The sequence below is a fragment of the Prionailurus bengalensis genome, assembly GCF_016509475.1.
Source record: "Prionailurus bengalensis isolate Pbe53 chromosome B2 unlocalized genomic scaffold, Fcat_Pben_1.1_paternal_pri B2_random_Un_scaffold_46, whole genome shotgun sequence".
In the NCBI taxonomy this organism is placed as follows: Eukaryota; Metazoa; Chordata; class Mammalia; order Carnivora; family Felidae; genus Prionailurus; species Prionailurus bengalensis.
In genome coordinates this window covers 240,439-262,287 of record NW_025091153.1, presented here as the reverse complement: position 1 = coordinate 262,287, position 21,849 = coordinate 240,439, and the positions used below count along the sequence as shown (strand labels likewise).

General features: G+C 46.0%; 1 long non-coding RNA gene and 1 pseudogene across 1 annotated transcript; both read right to left on the bottom strand.

Moving 5' to 3' along the window:
- Positions 1-8,768: 8,768 nt before the first annotated feature.
- Positions 8,769-12,631, bottom strand: LOC122478217 (annotated as a pseudogene).
- A 319-nt stretch (positions 12,632-12,950) lies between these two features.
- LOC122478218 lies at positions 12,951-15,515 on the bottom strand. Its single transcript, XR_006295921.1, has 4 exons — positions 15,135-15,515; positions 13,376-13,443; positions 13,200-13,269; positions 12,951-13,067 (listed from the first exon to the last, which is right to left on the bottom strand). It is a non-coding gene; the product is annotated as an uncharacterized LOC122478218 (long non-coding RNA).
- Between the last annotated feature and the right edge of the window lie 6,334 nt (positions 15,516-21,849).

Genomic DNA, 21,849 nt, shown 5'->3' with positions numbered 1-21,849 from the left:
CCTCACAAACTGATTTCTCACATTCATGGTGAAAGATGTGTCCTCTGGACCCTCTTAACATGAATAAGCATGTATTATAAGACAAATGTATTCTAACATTCTAATTTCCCTAAGCCTTTGGGTATCTTCCTCTACATTATATAAAGGCAGTTCTGGCATTTCAAATTTCTTTAGTGTAGGCCACATTTTGGTCCATGTTTCAGTCAACCAAAATACAACCTGTTAGAACCTTGTCTATCTCCTTAAGCTACAATATTGAGTCCAGAATCTCTTCTAGTGGGCTCATGTCAATAACTATAGACTCACCCAACTTTACATTTCTTCTACCATAACTCCAGACCCCTAATGTTCATTCCCACACATATTGCCTGGATTTCTTTCTTCTTTTTCTCTTCTCTTCTTTTTTTTTTAATTTTTTAAAGGTTTATTTATTTTAGAGAGAGAGAAAGAAAGAGAGAGAAGCGGAGAGAGATAGAGACACAGAATCTGAAGCAGGCTTCAGGCTCTGAGCTGTTAGCACAGAGCTGGTCACGGGGCTTGAACTCACAGGTCATGAGATCATGACCTGAGCTGAAGTCAGACACTCAACCGACTGACTGAGCCACCCAGGCGCCCCACATGTTGCCTGGATTTCTGTCTGTATAAATTAGAAAAATCATGCAGTGCTTTTGGGGTGAAGCTCACTCCTAATGGTTTACATTATCAATCTTACCTTTCAGGGCCTGCTGGGACTAGAGTGTAGTTATAGGTCTATAAGCAAATGAGCGAGGGGTGGGAATCAGTCCTGAGAGGGGAATCAGCAGTGTCTTACAAGGTGACTACCTCAGGGGAGGCCATTACAGTGTCCATAGGCAAAGCAGGGTTAACTTCCTCAGATGGGGGTCAAAGGACTGATTCTACTGTTAAAGAAGACTGTGCAGAATTTGGGAGTTCAATGTCTCTAGTTATCAGGATCTGCCCATATGTTCCTATTCCAATTTTCAGGATCCCACTCCTTTCCAATAAATGCCCTCACTTTAACAGCAGACATAATATCAGTTTGGGAATTCAATTTGTAATTTATCCACTTGTGAGATGAGACTGCAGGTTTGGTGTTTGGAAAGTTAAGCTCTGACAACAGAAGATGAATTTTTGTTTCAGAGCAGACAGAAATTTTCAGGTGATTTACGTGGCCCTTGAGCTGGGAAGTTGAATCCCTGAGCCCATCCTTTCCTTTCCTTAATTTGTCTAACACAATTAGCAGCAAACAGTCAATCTTATTATGTTTGTTAGTTTGATGAAAGTGTTCTAATATATCAAATACATGGTCACCTATGTACTTTGCCTTTTATAAGTATTTGATTAGAGTATCTAGTTGTGACATTCTGAGTATCTCTATTGCCATGGATTGTCAAGTGCCCTTTTTACTACTTAAAATAAAGTCATTAGTGCCTTTAAATCTTATCAGATTGAAGAACCAATTCCAGAAACCCCATAATCATTTCAGGCCTTAATAAATATTAAGGAATTAGCTTATACAATTGTAGAGAGTGGCAAGCACGAACCCTGTATATGTTATCAGAATGGAAATTCGACAGGAGTTGGTGTGGTAGTTCTGAGGCAGAATTTCTTCTTCTCCGGAAACCTCAGTTTTTGCTCTTAGGGTCTTCAACTGAGTAGAATAGGCCCACTCACATTATCAAGGGTAACCTCAATTTACTTAAAGTCAAATGATTTCAGATGTTAACCATATGTGCAAACCCAATCCTAACATGTACAAAATGTCTTCACATTACCACTTAGATTAATGTTATTAAAAAACTGGGTGCTATAGCCTAGTCAAGATGACATAAAACTAATCAGCATACATAAGGTATGAAAAGGAGATAATCGTTCAGTGTGTGAGAAAATAATAAAAATTTAATTACTCCCTAAGCTCTAAGTAAGTTGTTTCATTGATTTGTGTTTAGCAAATGTGGGGATAAAAGAAATAGTAAACAAAAATTTATGTCCCTTAAAATTTCAATAAATTACAAAAATCCCTTCATGGGTGGCACTGTGTATACCCATCACATCCATCTGGTTTCACATGTAGAGACATTAACATTGGTTAGTGGGTTCAGGTGGCGACCACCTTATATCCAACCACTATAAAGTCCCCTCATCACTCTTTCAACTAATAGTCAAATATCCACTGATGATCTTTACCTATACTCATTACTTCATTAGGGGCTATAAAAGGATGATTTTTCCCTCATTCATTCTGAATTTGTTAATTGGAATCCTGTTGGAAAGATGATGCTTCCCCATCATTAATTTGGGTCCTCTGAAATAAATTTCTGACCAAAAAAAAAAAAAATAGGATAATGGCTTGAATTCCCTATTTATTTGTTTATTAAAGTGAGTTTGTAAACAAAAACAAAAAAGAAAAAAATATATAAAACAAAACAAAAGAAGAAAAAGGAGTTTGTGCCAAAAGTGATAAAAGATTCATTTATATTTTACTAATTCAAGTGTAAAACACACGGATCATCAGTAACAGCTTAATTTTCAAAAAATTAACACACCTCTTTTACAACCCATAAGTCAAGAAATAGAACATTACCAGCACCACAGAAAGCCTTCTCACACACCCCTCAATCACTGAGCTCTTCTTCCTGCCCCCAAATAACCATTAATCTGAATTTTAGCAACAGATTACTTTTTTCTGTTTAAAACTTTATATAGATGGAATCATACATTGTGTGTTGTGTGCATGACAATATTATTTGTGAGATTCATCTGTGTAATTGTGGGTAGCTGTCTTTTGTCCATTTTTGTTACTTGTGTAGCATCCTATTATGTGAACATGAGTCAGTTTATCCACTGTACTGCTAATAAATTTTGGGATTGTTTCCATCTTTTGACTATCACAACCAAAACTGCTTTGAATAATACATCGATGTTTCACATATTTTGTTGTTGTTGTTGTTGTTGTTGTTGTTGTTGTTATATACCTAAAAGTGGAATCCACAAGTATAGGGAAGGTGAATCTTTATCTTTGGAAGATAAGGACAAGCCAATTTTCAAATTGGCTGAACATATTTATTCTTTTCAACAGCAGTGCTCAGCTCTTTCACATCCTTGTCAACAGTTGACATTGACAGATTCTCTCATTTAGAACATTATGGTTGGTGCATAGTGGCTTTTAATTTTGGGGAAATTTTTTTTGACTCAAAGGACACCGAGTCTATATGCTCAATGTGGAAATAAAAGAATGTCACTGGATCATTTCACAAGGTCATGTACTACTTATAGACTTGCTCTTAAGGTCAGTCACTAGACTGGAACTTACAGGCAAACCACAGACTGAAGATTCTAACTAAAGAAGGGAGTAAAAATATTAAAAAAAAAAAAAAAAGAAGGGAGTAAAGACTATGCCTTACTTTGTCATGCACTATATTGCAGAGAGAGAGAGTTCTTTTGCTTCAGGTTAAGGAAAGTCAAGGTGAACTATCAGGGCCCAGGGTAGTGATAAAGAGCTGATGGAAATGATTAAGGATGATGCAATACGTAGAGTTGCACACTGTCTAAATGCACCAGATAGTGTCAGTTCCTATGGTGAATTTCCTTCACTGAAAAAGCCTGGGGGAAGAAACAGGCCTCAGAAAAAAGGCTTAAGATGGTAATAATAAAACAACAGCCAAAATAATACTAACAATTATATAGTGCTTTGCACATGTTAAGACATTTCACCCTTTTAATAAATGACTGGTGTCTTTTCCAGTTTTCAAGATGAGCACACAGGTACAGAGAGTTTAATTCACTTATCTAAGGCCACACAAAAAGTAAATGGTGGAGCCTGAATTAGAACCCAGGCAATCTGGCCTCAGGGCTCTGCTCCTGACTCTGTACTATCCATTGAATCAGGTTTGGGGGTTGGGGGATTCATGCAGAGAGATTCTGGGAAAGGAAGAAAAGGAAAAGGGGACAGGTAATCTTATTATCATCCAACAGACTTAAAAAAAAAAAAAAGCATGTCTGGACTAATGGGATACATCCTACCCTGTTGCTGAAAATAAAATAATGAAAGCCTGAACATGTCTAGGTTCGGATCTCAAAATCTTCAGTGCACATTGAGCATAATGGCTCGGTAGGGAAGCCCAACTTAGCAGAGATCCAAATGGTGGGGACTGCAAATCATTCTGGGAGTTACCCTTAGTTTTTACACACCTGTGTCAGGTATTTATGATTGCTTTAGCAAAGCACAGATGACACAGAATTATGTCTAGTTTCCCCTGGGTTTTGAGGTTGTAGAGAAGCCAATCAGGTTAGTTAATAATCTACATTTATATTATCCACACCAGTGGGTAGGGACCTTGTATTTGGCCCCAAGTCCAAGGCATTCAGAGGCCAGACCATGAGGTTCCAAACCCTCCTTCTGCTCCACTCTGGAGCCCGTTTACTGATTATGGTAAATCTGGAGTCATTTTACTGATTAAGCTCACTATGGGCTGGTGAGCATGGAGTCTGGAGAAACTGATAACGAGAAAGGAGGAGCAAAGGAAGGCTATCTGAGTGGGTGCTTGGGCAAAGAGAATAGCCCATCTCTACTTCCTCCCAAAGCCCTGGACATCTCCTCTTCCCTACACCTTTCTACCCTTTCTGTCCTCGTCCCCTAGCTCTCTTTCTTCCCTACTTGCCTTCTCCATCAACAAAAATAAGTTGCCTTTCCTTGGAGAAAAGTTCACTCTATGAAGTAGGGAGAGCAAGAAGGATTGCCTGGGGCTGGAGCAGCCAGATGACCTTGATGGTTCACCTAGAGTGTCCCAAGATCAAGTGTCCAAGGTAGAATGGGCCAATGATTGCTCCATGGGTAAAGAGAAGCCTCAGGGAAGACGCTTACAGAGCCATGTTTGCATTTGAGCATCTCCAGTTTAAGGAGGCAGATGTGAAGCAGAACCCTGCCCTCAGGGTTGCCCTCTCCCTAGGACTTTTTCCAGGCTTTTACTTTCCACCCCCCACCCCACCTCCTTCAGTTTCTTCTGATAGTTCTCATGACTCATATGCACTTTTGTTGGGATTAGATCTTAGGATTCTGGAAAAGCCCATCAAAGTTAGTGGAGGTTTGTGTTTATAGAAGTGGGTGGGGATTTCAGAGTTAGTTCTCCACAGATATTGAGATGTCTGGAGAAGCTGGTGCAAGCAGTTCCTAACCATCTTTCTACTCATTTGGGGATCCCTGACCCTGACTGAAACCCAGGCCGTCTCCCTAACTCTGGTTCCTTATGTCCACCCTGTCCCTCTCCTGGCCTCTCTGTCTTTCTGTCCCTCTCATCTGTCCCAGCTGCACAAAGCAATAACAGGACCCCAGGGATGCCTCTCTGAACAAAGGTGGGGTGCAGAAGAGAGCCCAGGGAGTAGCAGAGCCAGAAGGCGGGAGGGTGGGTTCACAGCCCACTCCCTGTTGGACCCCAAGGTAACTGTTTCCACCCCTGGCACTCACTGCCTGGTGTATTTCCACACCATGTCTGTCCACCTGGCATAAGCAAGCCTGGCTTCCTGCCACTGCCTTCATGGACCACAAACAGTTCCGGCACTTGGACAGGCCACTGTGCTCATCACAGCATGAGCTGTGGGCAACGTGGCTGGAGGACAGGAGACCTAACTATTGAGATCAGAAGGATAAGGGTACAGAAATACTTCTGTAGTGTTAGCGGTGCCAGCAGAGTTTGGACTGTCCAGCAAGGCTTGTGAGTGATGTCGAGATTCTTGTAAGGACAAGCTGGGCTTTCCCAACTTTAGAACAAAGGGTTTTCACCATGTTGTGTCCCGGGAATGCACTGACCACCCTTCCCCCTATCAGCCTGGGAAATGTGTGTAGCATTTTGCTTCAGCTGTCATATTCAATCTGGTTTGTCACTGATTCTTGGTCCCTGGTCTCAGTCTTATAGATGTTGGTGACCCCAATGGGAGCTTCTCCAGGGGACACTTTTAGCTCCTTAGAATGGTGAGGATTTCATCTCTCTGAAGGAGGACTAACAGTATGGACGATGGCAGGCAGGTTGGCTACTGAGGCCAAGGACGATGGAGGAAAGATAATGGAAAGATCTTTTGCAAAGATCTTGAGGTGCTACTTGACTCGTGTGTGGGCTCACAACTCCACCTGGAGGTCACAAATGAGCTGCTGCTGCCCTAAGATTCTGGGGGGAACCCACCACATCCATGGTCACCCGTTGGGGAAGGAAAGAGTCCTCTGTTGGCCTCACTCAAGGGAGGGTGGGGACAGGACTGACCCCTGCATCCACATCTTGTCCCGACAGATAACTGGGCTATGTGAGATTTCAGACATATTTTCTGTGGGTAGCTTGCCTAGAATGACCCCAATTCCATTCATGTCCTTTTTAATGAAAGATCCTGAGGTTTGAGTAAGGTCAGAGAAAGGGCCAGTGAGAGAGAAGAAGGGAAAGTGAGTGACCGCAGAGAAACAGAAGGTCCCTTTGGCCTCATAATTGAATATGGGACCAAGTATACACGGGAGACTCTTTGTCCTTCCCCTCTGTCCCCAGCGTTCCCCTCTTAGACCTGTGATCCTTACCCTGACCTTGTGAGCTGGTGCCCACTCTGATGTTGCCCCATCTGGATTAGCTTTCAACACTGTACTCTGACATTCAGCCTAGAGAGTAGTTTGTCTTCTGACTACTGGTTAGGGAGGTAATTTAGGAACTCATGATCCCACTGAGAACAACTGAGAAAGCCTGATGAAACATAGTTTATCTTATTAAAATTTTCAACATGTAGACACAGTGAAGAGGCCCAGCCAACATCTAGGAGAGGACTGTAGCCTGGAGAGGTGAGGTCAGGGAGCCCAGAGCTCCAGATTCACTTTTGCTCTGAGGACATCAGCCAAGACTGAGGAGATAAGCAAGAAATCCATCCGAGCTTTTGGCTGCTTTGTGGTGCTGAGCAGAGAAAGACGTGAAAGCCTGGTGCCTAACAGGAGTGAGACCCTGATAGACTAACCCCCACAGTAAGTGGTGATTCTAAAATGCTGCTTCCTGGGGCGCCTGGGCGGCTCAGTCAGTTGGGTGGCTGACTTCACCTCAGGTCATGATCTCACGGTTCACAAGTTCAAGCTCTGCATCGGGCTCCATGCTGACAGCTCAGAGCCTGGAACCTGCGTCAGATTCTATGTTTCCGTCTCTCTCTGCCCCTCACCTGCTCATGCTCTGTCTCTCTCTCTCAAAAATAAATTAAAAAAAAATTTAAATGATGCTTCCTCTAACCAGAAGAGACTCTTTAAAAAAATTTTTTTTTAATATGAAATTTATTGTCAGATTGGTTTCCGTACAACACCTAGTGCTCATCCCAACAGGTGCCCTCTTCAATGCCCATCACCCACTTTCCCCTCCCTCCCAGTCCCCATCAACCCTCAGTTTGTTCTCAGTTTTTAAGAGTCCAGAAGAGGCTCTTTTTAAAACATTTTTTTTAAGTTTACTTATTAATTTTGAGAGAGACAGAGACAGCGTGAGTGGGGCAGGGGCAGAGAGAGCGGGGGAGAGAGAGAGAGAATCCCAGGCAGGCTTCATGCTGCCAGTGCAGAGCTGACGAGGGGCTTGAACTCATGAAACTGTGAGAACATGACCTGAGCCGAAACCAAGAGTTGCCCGCTTAACCAACTGAGCCACCCAAGTGCCCTAAGAGACTCTTAATGATGCAGAGAGCAAACTGAGGGTTGCTGGAGGAGAGGTTGGTGGGGGATGGGTTACATAGGTGATGGGTATTAAGGAGAGTACTTGGGATGAGCACTGGGTGTTATATACAAGTGATGAATCACTAAGATCCACAATAGTATATGTTAACTAACTAGAATGCAAATAAAATTTTCAAACAAGCCATTTTTTTTTTTCTCAGTTGAGTTGTTAACTAACAGTTCAGACTTTGAGGAACACTACGGCCACACTAGAAGACCAAGGTGGTGTTTTGGTTTTTTGGTTGGCTTGTTGGTTATTTAGTCCTCTGCGAGGGTCACATAAAAACTGATAAATGTTACAGACTCTCTCCCCAGAGTACTTCCATGCAGAGGGAAATAAAAACGTTAACATGACACGTCAGTGCACGCAGAGGCCCCCTGAAGTCTTACAGACCTAGGTGTTCTGTTGTCAGAGACAACGGGTGACGACATCTTGAATAATCATTTCAACACCCCCAATACCTTTCCGTATATTTGTCAGCATAAACTGGATTAGACAAAAGCTGGTCTAATAGTATCAGGGGAATGAGAGGAGAGATGCCATCTATTGGCTTGTTCTTTCAGCCGAACCTGAGTGCCTGCAGGGCACCGGATCAAGCTGCAACCTCAGGTCTGTGCTCTGAGAACAGCAATCAGCCATCCTTTCTCCAGCCCTCGCCCCCAGCACCCGAACTGCCATCCTGTTATTCGATTCTCACATTGAGAGTCTTCTTAGGAGGTAGAAGCCACCTCTCTGCACAGAAAAGGAAACATCTATTTTCCTACCATTCTTCTAGTTAGACAGCACGAGGCTCCACTAGGCAGCTGACCATGTGCTGGCCCTGACTCAGGAGGTGGTGTCAGCAAGGCTAACACTGTGCAGAAAGCATTTGCACAGGAGCCGTGTGGGCAGTTACTACCTCCTGTTGCCAGGAGCAGCAGCAACGTCAGTCCTGGACTCAGGGCCCAGCGTCCTGCATCAGGGGAGTCGGTGGTGTGACAGGTGATGTCTGTGCAGAGCAGTAGGGGCAGTGGGTTCCTGTGTGGGCTTCAACCTAGGGTGGGATTATGTATTCCATTCCTGGCTCTGTAGCCCCAAGCCTGCACTGTGGCCTTCCCCAACATAATCTCATATTTAGAAAAAAGTTGGATTCCATTGTTCGCTCCAAAAAATTGATCAGGGGAGTAGTTGCAGAGAGCAAGCATTCAGAGGTGTTTGTCACACCAAACCGTGAACCACTCCCTAGTCCTCCCACTCGTCTAGACCCCAGGATACAACAATGACATGTGTCTCACAACATCACGTCTCCTATTGACAAGGTATGTGCTCCCCTCTCTTTACAAGGGAAAAGAAAACGTATTTAAATGTGGTTTTAATGCCCCTCCCCAGGCTGGCTGCTCTAATCGCTGACCTCACTGGCTCCAGATCTGGCTGAGCGCCAGGCTTCTCACAAAATGCACAGGCCTCTCCCCAGACCCACAGACTCAGAGTCCACTTCGCAAGATCAAGGAATCGCTAATTTAACGAGCCCTGCAAGTGAACCCGATGCATAGCCGTGTGGGAATCCTCATCTCCATTCTTGCTACTGAAAGTGTGATGTAAAGACCAGCAGAATCTCATACTCTACTCCACACTTTGTGAGCCTTAAGACGGTGTTTGGGGGAGTCCTGTGAACTGGGAAGTTTGGGACTCCCTGGTCTAGGTGCCTTTAAGGTGAAGCCAGGACTGTGCAGACTGCTCTGAGTGTGGGGTCTGATCGGATCTTTTGGAACTGGGGGTCCAGGGTTTGGTCCTTTTTCCTTTTTCTTCTATGGCCATCACCCCTTTGGTGACCTCATCTATGCTGAAGGCTCTAAACATCATCTACGTGGTGTCATCTCCAAAATCGGTTTCTCTAGCCCAGACATTTCTCCTAAATTCCATACTCATCCATGCTCATCTGACTGCCAAGTTGATTCTCTCACATTTCTAATAGACATCTCATCTCATGTCTCTTCACTGACTATCTGTGATGCCTCTCCCCAAATAGGCTCCTTCCAGAATTTTCCCCATCTCTGCTGACAGCAACTCCATCTTTCCACTTGCATAGTCCAGAATTTTGGGGTCCTCCCTGGCTCCTCTTTCTCATACTCAAGATCTAATTCATTAGATTGTGCTGTAAGGTCCATTTACAGATTGCTTCCAGAATCCCATCACTTCACACTCTTTCCACTGCTCACACCCCAGTGGAAGGAGCAGACATCCCCAGCCTGGAACACTGAGCTGGTTTCCTGGATTCAGGAATACTGAGCTGGATTCAGATCACTCACTGTGAGTGGTGACAATCTCACCCCACTGCATCCTCAAAACGTCCCACTCAAAGAATTCTCATAACCCAGTCGTGTTCCCTCTGCCCAACCCCTCCCCACTTGAGGTCCTCCAGGATCTTACTTTAGGAGCCATGAGAGACACATCAGAGCCCTGGGTACGGTCACTGCCCGGGTTAATACAAACAGGATGAGGTCAGGAGATGAGACTAAAGGAGGAACTATGGAGTGGGTGAGCTCCCCATGGGATCCTGTCTACACTATCCCAGGGTCTCAGGGATCACCTCCTCCATACGTACTTGCAGACTGAATGTAGCTGCCTCCTTTTCCACCTGTGGGAAGAAAACACCGTGTTTGAGGCCATTTAGGAGGCAGGGCCATGAGGTCCTAGACCTAGTTCTGAACCCCAGGGAAACTTCCAGAACTGTGGCTACAGATTGAGGGCAGGATCAGGAAACATGAAGAAAGTACCTGTGTGGGGAATGGAGAAACCGCCCTCCTATAGTCTGTCCTCAGCAGGGGCCTTCCTCTCTGTCCTATGACTGCTGTGAATCAGGTCCCCATGACCAGATTCATCAAGGTGAAACATTTGTCCTTCATTTTCACGTGTTTTGCTACAAAGAAATTGTTAGCATTCCACTCCACACTGGACTAGCACATGTGTGTGGGTGGTACTTCCCATTAAGTTGGATAGGAAAACTCAGAGTATAGCCTCTCCCTACCTGAGTGCTTCTTTCTCCAGATCACAGCTCTAACCAGCACAGTAACCACAGGAGAACCAGACCAGCAACGATGTCCATGATGAGAGGAGGAGGCTCTGGGAGAGAAGGGAGGGACCCTGTACCCCAGGCATAAGCCCCTACCTTGCTGAAGTTCTTCAGAAGGGACATCTCCCCGAGAAGAGGCTCTGTGCCCAGGTTTCCCTCCTTACCCCATCTCAGGTCGACGGGCTCCTGTAGCCCCTCGTGCCGCACATGGCATGTGTATCTCTGCTCCTCTCCAGGGGGCACCACCACAGCCACCAACTTCTGGAAGGTCCAGTCCCCTGCAGGCCTGTGTCCAGAAGCTCTGAGTCCTGGGTCAGGTCCTCCCCATCACGCTGCCAGGGTAGAAGCCCAGGGCCCAGCACCTCAGGATGACATCACTGTCAGAGATGGGGTAGTGGGTTACCTGTGTCTTTGGAGGGTCTGAGGAGAAGGGTCAGAAAATAAAAAAAAAATTCATGTCTGTCTTGGGCCACTGCAGCAGCATTCATGTGACCATCCTGAGAAAGGACAGTTCAACTGGGGTGGGAGAAGGGAGCAATAACCCAGACACCAGCCTAGGCATAGACATCTTGGATGATCTCTTCTTGTCTGGAAAGTTCTTTAATTAGGACAAGATAGCCTAAGGTAGGAGGCAGATCGGGGGGGGGGGGGGGGGCGGGCGGAGAAAAAGTATTTCTGGTCCCGACCTGAGGCCCAGTGACTCAGAAAAGCTGGAGTCCGAATTCAAACACATTGGTTTTGGGGTAGAGAACAAAACTAAGAAAGTCCCCATGGTTCCTAAAGCCGCTGCCAGAGTCGCTGATCAGTTACTTCAGAGATGGTTTCCCCCTCCATCCCCGAGGGATTGCATTCCTTAATTGTCCAGGGAGAAGCGTGGGCACTCTGGACAGGTTGCTCTTTGGTACCCAGTCTGCACACCAGAGCTGTTTCCTTCCTCTCTCCACCCCTGGAGTGGGGGGCGGGGGGCATTCTGGCATCAGTCCCATTTATCTCTCCTAATAGAGAGACACTGGCCCCAGGCTGAGGGAAGACTGGGGAAGTTCCTTGCCCCCTCGTCCCTGCGAGCTGCGGCATCTGCTCTCTGTTCTGCAGGTGCCTACGGAGACCCTCCACCCACTCTCCGTCCAGGTGGTTCCTCCAGCCCTCGGCCACACCGGCCACTTCCCACTTGAGGCGAGTGATCTGCCGGGTGAGGAGCGCAGGTCCTCGTTCAGGGCCCGTAATCCGCGCCGTTCTTGGAGAATTGACTGTACCCGCGGGGGACCCGCCTGTCCCGCCCCACTTCTCATCCAGAAAGCCCCAGTCCCGGTGAGACCCTGGCCCCGCCCCCGCGAGAAATCCCTGGGTTGTTCTTGATCTGAGCCTGTTCAGCTTAAATTGGAAACAAAACCCGAGCAAGCCCTCTGGGCTCTTTCCCGGTCTAGGGGCTTGTCGGTGGACCTCGGGGTGACCTTCGGACCTGGAAATAAGGGCGGACATTGGGATGGGGGTCGTGACCTGGACTCGGGCCCGCTCACCGGACTCGCTCTGGTTGTAGTAGCCGCGCGTGTTCTGCAGGCTCACTCGGAAAATCTGTGCGTTGTCCTTGTAAATCCGCGTCTGCTCGTCCCAATACTCCCGCCCCTCCTGCTCCATCCACTGCGCCCGCGGCTCCATCCTCTGATTCGGGGCGTCGCTGTCGAACTGCTCGAACTGCGTGTTGTCCACGTAGCCCACGGAGATGAAGCGGGGCTCCCCGAGGCCGGGCCGGGACATCGCTGTGTGGAAATACCGCAGGGAGTGGGAGCCTGCGGGCGCGGAGGGGCTGAGACCCCGCCCGACCCTCCTCCCTGCGCGGGGCCAGGGTCCCAGGGGGAGGCGGCCGGGAGGGCAGGGGGAGGGGGACCAGAGTGGGTGAGAGCGGGGCCTAATCTGGGAGGGACGGGGGAGGACAGGTGGAGGGTGGGCAAGGGGCAGGTGCTGGTCTGGGGTCAGGGCGGCGGACAGTCGCCTTCCTCGGGGTCCTGCATCCCCGCGGGCGGTCCCCGCGCTCCTGCCCCGCAGAGGCCCTTTCCTCCCGACCCCGCAGTCACCCGCCCAGGTCGCGGTAAGAAGTAGGCCTCCCGAGAACAGGAGGAGGACGGGTTGTGGGGTCCATGCAGCAGACCCTCGGGGTCTTGGGAAAAGCTGAACGGAGCCTGTTTCCGAGAATTTTGTATGCGGCAACAGCGGTGACGCTAATTGTTTCTCTAAAACGGGAAACTCAATGGGAGTGCGCACTGGGCTTCCGTCATCAGTATCCAGGCAGGAGGACGTGACCCAGGCTGTGAGAAGGAGAAGTAAAACCAGGGGAGTTAAGGACTCCCTAACCCTGGCCTTCCCTGCGCCAGACACCGCCCTCGTGAGGGTACACGAAGAGTCAGGCCCTCCCGGGAGTTCTGAGACTTTGCCCTGACCTCTCTCCGCATGCACGGTGGTCAGGTGACGTTGTCATCCTGTCTTCCTGAGTCCTGGCCCAGGGGCTGTCTGAGGAAAACAGGGAAAGACACACAGGCTGGGCTCAACTCCTTTTCCTGCACAGTCCTTTCCGGAATATTCGCTGAACTGGATTCTCTTACCTCCTACCCCTTACCTTTCTTCCTCTGGATTATTCTAGAAAACTCACTCCCAGGGAATTCGATACAAGAGAATGAGCTCACCCTGGGGACAGAAAAGGAGGGACAGAGGTTTTCTCTTTAGACATGGAGAAGCTGTACCTGATTCCAGTTTCCTTCTTGTTGATTAACGCTAGTGGTAGCACAATGTTGGTAACCCCTGAACATCAGGAATCTAAACTGTAAATGTGATTTTGGCCCCACCCTACAGAAAAGTGACCATCCAGCACAGCAGTCAGACTCACAAAGCTCTTAAGTTTTCCCAAACAATGTATCAGTGACTCCTGTGTTTTATTCATTTTTGAAAGACAGAGAGAGACAGAGCACAAGCAGGGGTGGGGTGGAGAGAGAGGGGGGACACAGAATCCAAAGCAGGCTCCAGGTTGTCAACACAGAGCCTGACGCAGGGCTCAAACTCACAAACCGTGAGGTCATGACCTGAGCCAAAGTCAGATGCTCAACCGACTGAGCCACCCAGGGGGCCCTGACTCCTGTGTTTTAACATTACCTTCATTCCATAGCCCTAAGATTATCTGTGTGAATGCTGGCCATTTCCTCAGTCCATGGATACACAACTGTTATGTATATTTCTGCTGGAAGAGTGGGCAAGCTATAATCACCTCCCAGTTGCAAGTGTTCAGTGCAGCCAGATGCCCTTCACCAGTGTTCTTCCATTTCCTGTGTTTGAATTAATACTTAAATTATGTGCATATTGTTGGGGCACTTGGTATTGTTTTCTTTACCCTGAATATCATAAGGAGGCAATGGGTTTTCAGGGAGCGCCCAGAGTATAGTAAATAGTAGATGCAAAGAACGTCTTGCTACATCCTGTAGATAGAGATTTATTAAAAATCTGTATAACAATGTATTTAAATCTGAGAATTCCACTGCTTAGAATTCTTTCCCTCTGCTTCTTTTCCTCACCCTGTGCCTGCAGCCCTTCTCTCTGTCTCTCTCATCCCTCAGGCCCTCTCCTCCCCTTAGTCTCCACCATCCTGTCCCTCCTGGATTGTGGCCCTGGTGCCCTGCATCACCTGCTACCTGGGGCTCATCTCCCCACAGGGGAGTCTAATGTCCTGCTAATGTGAGTCAGCGGTCTTGCTAATATGAGTCAGGTCACATCATGTGTTCACTGAAAATGTTCCAGTGGCTCCGTCTCACTCTTGAGAAGCCTCTAGAATGTAGGGCACATGAGCACAGGGGCTTTGGGCTATTTTGGTGAAAGCTGTCTCCCAGCATAGAAAGCCATTCCTGGTGTATAGTAGGCTCTAAATTAATTGTTGTTGAATGAATGAATGAAATGTGACTATTAGTATTTAATTGCATCACATAAAAATCATAAAATGAAAAATACATAAGCAAAAATAAGGAAAGTTAAACAATTTTTTTTAAGTTTTTATTTTTGAAGGAGAGACAGAGACTGAGCATGAGTGGGGGGGAGGAGCAGGAAGAGAGGGAGACACAGAATTCGAAGCAGGCTCCAGGCTCTAAGCTGTCAGCACAGAGAGCCTGATGTGGGGCTTGAACCCACAAACCGTGAGATCATGACCTGAGCTGAAGTTGGACGCCTAACTGACTGAGCCACCCAGGCACCCCAAGGAAAGATTTTATTTCATCCATCTAGTGTGCATGAAGTTTCATAAATTCATTCCAGGGGCAAGACCTCTATGTACACTTGAGGCTGTGCAGTGGTTTCCTATTGCCGCAGAACAAATTCCCACAACCATAGTGACTTACGACAGCAGCCATCCATGTGTCCCAGTTCTGCAGGTCAGCAGTCCAGTGTGATGCTGAGGGTTCTCTCCGGTGTGTCACAGGCAGTGTTTGCACCTAGCGCTCAACATCCCCTCCAAGCCTGAACAGAGCTGTTGGCAGAATTCCATTTCCTGGAGCTGGAGGACTGCGGTCCTCTCCCTGCAAGGGTCCACTTCCTTGCACAATGTCAGTGGGATGCTGCTGTCAGCTCCTGTGGCCACCAGCACTGCTTGCCTGGTGGTCCCTTCCATGGTCAAGGCCTCCCTTGGGGTGCCTGGGTGGCTCAGTCAGTTAAGCGACAGACTTCAGCTCAGGTCGTGTGATCTTGCTCAGGTTCATGAGTTCAAGCTCTGCATCAGACTCTGTGCTGACAGCTCAGAGCCTGGAGCCTGCTTTAGATGCTGTGTCTGCCTCTGTCTCTGCCCCTCCCTGCTCATGCTCTGTATTCTTTCTCCCAAAAATTAAAAACAAAACAAAACAAAAAAACCTTTTTAAAATAAAATAAAAATTAAAAAAGGCCTCCCTCACCCTGAGTCCTGCTCATTCAGCCAGGCCTTCAGTCAGGAAGAACTCCATCCTGTTAAGGGCTCACCTGATGAGGTCAGGATTACTCACAATAACCCTCCACTTTTAATTCAGCTGATATGACCCTTAACTGCGCATGCAAAGTCCATTCACACTAGCACCTGGATTAATGTTTGATCCAACAACTGGGAGAATATGAACAACCTGAGGTTGGTAAGGGCATCCATCTTGGAATCTGCCCGAGACAGCCTGGTTCTTCCTTTTTCTCTAATTGGATCACAGTCAGAGACCAAAGTCCAAATAAATAGATTGTTTGAATGTTAATAGTATGTATTCTGTCCCCTTAGATATAGATATTCTTCTTAAATCTTAAAACTAATGGATGATTGTTTAACATCTCATAGTTAATTTAGAGCCAACAGAGAAAGAGAGAGAGAGAGAAACCCAGCTGGAAGCTGCCGTGTGTTTTATGTTCTGGGACCCAGAGTCACACACCATTACATCAGCCTTTTCTGTCTGAAGTGAATCCTTCAAGGCAGCCCACACCCAAGAGAAGGACATTCAGATCCACCTCTGGAAGGGAGGGTCTCAAAGGATTTAGGTACACGTTAAAACCAAAATTAAAATTAAATATTGTTTTTTGGATTTGGTAAGTCAAATCCTACTTTCACCCATTATTTTTATTGAATGCTTCAGAATTCTCTTTGGAAGGTAATAATGAGAAGTTTATATAAATTGAACATCCATAATAAATTTAACATGTCTCAGTATGTTTTTCAGTGAGATTTGGTAGAAGAGATTTAGGCATCTACAAATTCTAAAAAGCACTGTTACTATGTACCATTTTTTTTTTCTTAAAAGCAGCTCTGTTGTCATTTCCATTCATTTCTTCTATTTCATCGGTGGTTATTCCTTTGTATGATTTCCAGCTTAATTTACATTGAGCAACAATGTACTTTTTCGTTCTGTGAATGTACTGAATCTAGGTGAATGTGAGGTTAATGTGCCCCCTCAAATCCTTCACAAGACAGAATTGCCTTGCACACTGTATGCAACATTGTATGCCAGAAATCAATCGAGATGCCAGTGAGCAAAAGATCAAATGCCCTATGTGTAGCCAAAGCTATTGTTGTTATAACATTCTGTGTCCTCTCTCTAACATAGTGCAGAATAATTGACCGTGGTTTTGTTCCAAATGCAAATAGTTCTTTCGAAGTATCTTTGAAACGAACTTTGGTATTTCATTTTTAATTTCCTTAGAAACATTAACCTGGAATGAATGGTTAACAAACTCCAATCTGAAAAATGACAGTTTAAGGAGTTCTGATACAGTAAACCCCTGGGCACCTGCACTGGGACAAGAAACAGAAGGAATGAAGCCCCGTGGACCACTGCCCAGTCCCATCCCCCCATGTGTAACCTCTGTCCTGAGACTCCTGGTTACAATTCCTTTGAGTTGCCCTAAAGATATTACAATAAGTGTATATATTTCCAAACAAAATATTATTAGTTTTTGCCTGTTTTTAACCTTTCTGTAAGTGAACACATGCTGCACATATTTTTCTGTGACTCAGTGTCTTCTCTCGTTGACTTCTCTCTGATGTGTGAGGCGTAGTTCACTCATTTTTACTGGTGTAAAGTTTTAAATTTTGTGACTCATTTCCTATTTATGTTTATGTGGTCATTCCAGTTTTTTCCATAAACATTACTGAACGTGTCTTCTGGGACACACGGGCCAGGGATTCCCCAGAGTGTACGATCAGGGTTAGGATTGCTGGACTGTATGCAGGATGTGCTGTAACCAGACCAGCACATGCGAACTTGATTTCCAAAGTGCTTGTGTCAGTGTAACCTTTCACCAGGCGTGTGCATGTGTCTCTGTTGCTGTTTCTATTGCTCTGAAAATGAAAACTGAGAGGCAGCTCTTTCACCTGAAGGGCAGGCAATAAGTGTGAACATTACTGCTTGGTTGCAGGACCGCCCAGGTCTGACCCTATTAATAACTTGATTTCCTTTACTTGTATTCCATATACCTAGTTATTATACTTGCAGCCTCTAAGTCCAGATATGCTTCCTCTCTGCATCACCATATAGTATTATTTTATTCGTTTGGAATCTTTTATTGTATATGTTTAGAATCATCCATAATGGAGACAGCGGAAGGGAAAAGTGGGGGCAGATGGACACAAGCAAAGACAAAAGACAATAGAAAATAAAAGCAAGAACAAGAAGAGAGGAATTGCAAACAGTGAGTAAAGACAACATTTTCAAAGTGCAAGGAAATAAAAGAGAGGTAGAATAAAATAAGTTTTAGAGAACTTTACTAGAGATCTATTGCTGTGTACCAGATGACCCCCCCAAATTACTGGCTTAAAACAACAAACACCTCTAAGCTCATGAGATACTACAAAGACAAATGCAATGGAGCAGAGGCTGATGGGAGGAGCTGGACAAAGAGGACGAATTTATAGATGGAATAGGCAGTAGGTGGTTGGTTTACAGATGGAAATGATTTTGTTAGTCCTCCTGGAAGCAGATGCCAAAACAAGACAGGGTTAAATTCATTGTAATATTATCAGAGGAAACACCTATCAGAGCATAGGAGAGGGAGACAGAAAATGCTGGAAGAGCCAGCAGACCGAGATGCCAGTCTGACCCCACATTATGGCCTGCAGGAGAAAGTTGTGTTGCACTATCACAGATCACCAGGCAACCTAAGTGAAGGTGAGCAAGGCTGGAGAGGAGTCCTCAGCTACAGTCAGCCCTCAGAGAGCCCCATGCCGCCTGGAAACCAGCCTGCCTTCATGTCCCTGCTGTGACCTGTTACTGTATAACCCAGCCCATGGGAAGCAGGGCCTCTGCAGAAATACTGCCATGGATTGCAGAGCACAGGTGTGGGGGCCCTTGTGGGCTACCTGGGAGTGTGACCCAAATCTTCCTATCTGAGGGGTCTGGGCCCTTGGAAATCAAGCCATTTTCAGGCTGGGTTCCTGCACTTGTCCCTTCATAGTTACAATGGGGTGAGGGAGAACCAGGAGGCACCGACGTCTGTCACCCAGGTTCCCCCTACATTGCTCTTATCCCAGTTGTGTAAGAGGAGTCCCACCCCCTCCAGAGGATCAGGGTGGATTACTTCTGCCTGGAGAAGAGCAGACTCCTACCCTGGGCACAGGGAGTCCAAACATCCCTGGTGACAGCCATAATGTGTATGAGGTTCAATCGATCCTTATTCCAGGACCTCCAACCTGCCGTTCCCAGAACTACAGAGAAGAGGAGCATAACCTCCCCCAGTGGGTGATTGGAAGCAATGGTACATGGATTGATACCTGCTTCCACCCCTTGGTTCCTGGACTCACATACTCTTCCTATTGAGACCACAGCACCATATAGAGATGTCTGATTCCATAAATATGTTGCATCATGGAAAATGGCAGGGTTTTCCCCCTAAAACTGACATCTTGTGCCTTAGAAGGCCATCCAGCATTTTGTGTGGCCGACTAGATCTGGACCATCTGAAATGTGACATGACAGGTAGATCCCATAGTCATGGCATATCCTGTACCTGCTTCACTGCGAGGGATCTCCCAGCCACATACCGTGTTAAGAGCAATTCTGAGCCCATGGATCAGGCCTTTTGATAGCCCCTAGACAGTGTCACTGGCTCTGTGGGGAGGAAAGGAAAGCGCTCACATGGCATAGGTGTCTGTCCCTGTGAGGATGAATGTCTAGCCCTTCCAGGATGGAAGGGGCTCAATGCAGTCAACTTGTCACTTCATGGACAGTTGACCACCTGAAGAGATGGTGTTATAGCAGGGCCCAGTGTTGGTCTCTGTTTCTGACAGGGTGGACATTCAGAGGTAGCAGTAGACTAAATGCGAATCATTGCTGCTGGATTCCTATGTGGCTTTATCTCTGCCATGTGGTCACTCCATTCATGCGCCCATTCCACCGGTCCTGGGCTGACCACTGATAAAGGCTTGCTAAGGTCAACTTGTCTGCTTAGTGTTTCAGTGTCTCTTCAGGGGTGGATGATTTCTGATGAGTGTTAACATGTGATTCAGGCTTCAGTGCAGAGAAACCATTTCCATTTAGGATGGACTGCTGTGGACCTGGCTAATTTATGACTTAGTGTGTTATACAGAACCCAGCATATATGGTCATTTTTTAAAAGTTTATTTTGAGAGAGAGAGAGAGAGAGAGAGAGAGAATCCCAAGCAGGCTCCACACTCAGCATCACGAACTGTGAGATCATGCCCTGAGCTGAAATCCAGAATTGGATGCTTAACTGACTGAGCCACCAGGCGCCCTGCATATGATCAATTTCAATCATGTGCCTGCTTGGTGTCCCATGGACAAGCATTCTCTCTTCTCAGGTCCTGAAACACACCACGTGTTACCTCTAAAAGGGAATCTACTACTCTTTGTGGATGGCATGGGCTTTACTACAATACCTGAGGTGACAGCATGTGATTCTCCTACTAGTGCTTTCCTTTAGCTCCACACTGCATCCTTTCCCAGCATCGACCCTTCTACCATCAAGAGGTCCAATAGATGGTATCTGAATGTAGGATGGCCTGGATCTTTCTGTTCTGGTCCCACTCAAAGCTAGCATCTCTCTAGGTTATCCAGACGTGGGCCAAACGTAACACCTATGTGTGAAGTGTGTGCTGCTGGAACCCCACGTGTCCCCTGGGCCATGTCCTTCCTTCTTTGCAGTGAGAGATGCAACTGGCAATAATCAGTGTCTTACCTTGGAGGGAATATCCCTGCATGCCCCTGACGTCTAGATCCATAAACCTTAATCAGGTGGCTATTCCCTGCACCTTTAAAAAAATTCATTTACTTAATTTTTAATGTTTAGAAAATGATGGTAGTTAGCATCAATGACCAAATTTACCATAATTTTATTTTATTTATTTATTTTTTTCAACGTTTATTTATTTTTGGAACAGAGAGAGACAGAGCATGAACGGGGGAGGGGCAGAGAGAGAGGGAGACACAGAATCGGAAACACGGAAACAGGCTCCAGGCTCTGAGCCATCAGCCCAGAGCCTGACGCGGGGCTCGAACTCACGGACCGCGAGATCGTGACCTGGCTGAAGCCGGCCGCTTAACCGACTGCGCCACCCAGGCGCCCCCAAATTTACCATAATTTTAAAGCATAAAATGTAAAATTTACCATCTTAACCATTTTTAGGTGTACTGTTCAGCGTATTAAGTACATTTTTATTCCAAGGCAACTGTTAACACCATCTATCTTCAACTCTTTTCATATAGTCAAGACTGAAACTCTTTATCCATTTAACAAAAATCTGTCGTTATCCCCTTCTCACATCCCCTGCAAACTATCATTCTATTTCCTGTCTGTATGGATTGGCCTATTCTAGGCCCCATATGTAAGTGGAATCATACAGTACCTGTGTTTTGGTGGCTGGTGTATTTCAGTTAGCACAATCCTCTCAAGGTTCATTTGTGTTGTAGCGTGTGTCAGGTTGTTCCTTCTTTTTAGGGTCGTATTGCATTCCATTGTATGTATATACCGTATTTTGCTTATCCCTTCATCCCTTGCTTAATTCTTTTGGCTAATGTAAATAATACTGCTTCTAAGTATGGGCTTATAAATATCTGTTGATATCTCGTCTTTCAATTTTTGGGGGTATATACCCACAAATGGAATGGCTGGATTATATGATAATTCTATGTTTAATTTTTTGAGGAAGCTTCATACCGTTTTCCATAGTGGCTGCTCATTTTACATTCCCAACAGTGTACAAGGGTTCTAATCACTTTTCCTGTTCACTGGCACTTGTTATTTTGTTATTTTTAAAAGAGTAGCCATTCTCATGCGTGTGAAGTGGTATCCATGGACCCTCATTTGTCCCCCTGTACGAGGGCTGGAAGAAACCACTTCTTCCCCTAAGAACTGGTATCTCACTGTGGTGTTGATTTGCATTTCCCTAATGATTATTGATGTTGCATATCTTCTCAGATGCATTGGCCATTGTATATCTTCTTTGGAGAAATATCTGTTCAAGTCCTTGGACCGCTTTTTAATCAGGTTGTCTTTTTTCATCTCAGGAGTTGTCTAATGTGTTCTGAATATTAATCCCTTATCAGATTTGTGATTTGGAAATATTTTCTCCCATGTTTGGATTGCATTCTTACTCTGTTG